We start from the raw sequence: 2,138 nt of genomic DNA on the forward strand, positions 1-2,138 counted from the left end.
CCCTTCCCTCTCTCTCTCCCTCTCCTCCGTCACTATGCACTTCCGCTTCCTCTTCCTTCATTGCCCCTCTTCGCTTCCTTCTCTTTTTTTTACGTCTCTTTACATCTTTACTCTTTCTCCTCACTGCTGTCTAATCCTTCATTCCTTCTTCATCTCTTCTTCTCATCCCTTCTCTTATCTGCTTCTCTTATCTTCTTCAAGCCTGTTTATTCTTTCCTTTCTTTTTTATATCTCCATCACACTCTTTATCTTCCCTTTACCTTCCCCTGCTTTCCCCCAAATTAACCCTCTTTATGCATAAGTAATCCCCTCCCTCTTACCTTACCTCATTCCTCCTTTCCATCACCCCCCTTCCCTATCACCTACACTCCTTCCTTTTCTTCTATCCTTCCCTGTTCCTTACCCTTCCACACTGTAACCCTCACCTTCCCTCCTTTCCTCCTCCATTCTGTTACCTTTCCACAGTGCAATTCTCACTTTCCTTCCTTCCTTCCTTCCTTTCTTCCTTCCTTTCATCCATTCTTCCCTACCTTTCCTTCTTAGCCTCTCCTCCACCACCACCACCACCACTTCTACGTCCCTGCTTTCCACACTGCAGCCTTCAACCACTTTCCTTCCCTCTACTGTTCCATTTCTTACCTCCTCCTTAACCTTTCCACCACCACCACCACCACCACCACCACCACCACCACCACCACCACCATGTCTTTCCTATCAGTCGCCAGAACTCTCTTCCGGTGAACCCAAAAGAGAAAACGAGAGGAGGCCATCGAGGAACCTTTTATTTTTTTATTTTTTTGATTCATATGAGGAGTCTATGATGTATTTTCTCCTTTTATTCCTGTCTTCTCCTTGATCTTTACTACTGAGGCGAATCGATAAGAAAATATTAGGAAAGTTTATATGTTTTTGTTTCCTCCTGCTTGATTCTGGAAAAAAAAATATATATCGTGAAGAGGGAGGAGAAATGTTTGGAAAGGAGTTATTTTGCTGCTGCTGGCTCTGATTCTGGAGATAAGGATAACACTGGAATGGACGACAAGAAGGAAAGGAAGGAAACATTTCGTTCTGTAAGGGGCAAAAAAAAAAAAAAAAAAAGAAAAAAGAAAAAAAAATGGGTGTTGGGAGACAGGTTCCATTAAGTTAAATGCATGATGTAATTTTCTTGCACTTTGAACAAAAAAGGAAAACGACACTTACGAAAATAAGAAAGAAAAAGATGACACGAAAAAAAGAAGATAACATATTTGAAGGAGAAAACTGTAAATGCAGCAAAATGTAAGATGCAAAATTTTGTCAACATTAATCCTGAACTGAATAAGAAATAAATAAAAAAAAAGGAGAAAAATAATAGAAACCTAAAGATATTGATACGAGAGAGAGAGAGAGAGAGAGAGAGAGAGAGAGAGAGAGAGAGAGAGAGAGAGAGAGAGAGAGAGAGAGAGAGAGAGAGAGAGAGAGAGAGAGAGAGATAAGGTCACATTTTTTTTTGCCAACAGTAATAACGAACCAAATAATAATACAAGAAATAACAAAAGAAAAAAGATATTAAAAACCTTATCATACTTGCACGAAAAAGAGACGAAGAGAGAAAAGTGACAGACAAAGAGAAAGAGAGACAGAACATGACACTCACTAACTCTGTCAACATTAATCAAGAACGAAACAAAACAGGGAAAAGAATGAAGAGTATTTAAACCTGCCCTAACTATTTATTTATTTATTTATTTATTTTCTTTTTAAGTGAAGCTTCCGGTGAATCCTGTGTACAATGGAACGATCCCCACCGATAATGAACTGGCGCCACTCGTCCACCTTCACCTGTAGGGGCGTGCAGGTGTGTGCATTAATTGAATGACACTCACCTGACAGTGTATCGTTAACAGCGGACGGCCCAAACCGCCACCACCACCACCACCACCTCCAAGGCCTCCCCACCCCTTCCCTGCTACCACGGCCAGCTCACGTCTGACCCCCGGCGACGAGTAATGACCACAGGGAAAAGGTAATAGGTTTACGTGTGTTTTTACTTGTTTTTATTTTATTTATTTATTTTATTTATTGTTCGTGTGTTTTCTTTCATTCTTTTTTAATATTATGGTCACTCGTGATTTGTTGGAGTGCTTGTGTGTGTGTTT

The sequence above is a fragment of the Scylla paramamosain genome, chromosome 9, assembly GCF_035594125.1.
Source record: "Scylla paramamosain isolate STU-SP2022 chromosome 9, ASM3559412v1, whole genome shotgun sequence".
NCBI classification, from domain to species: domain Eukaryota; kingdom Metazoa; phylum Arthropoda; class Malacostraca; order Decapoda; family Portunidae; genus Scylla; species Scylla paramamosain.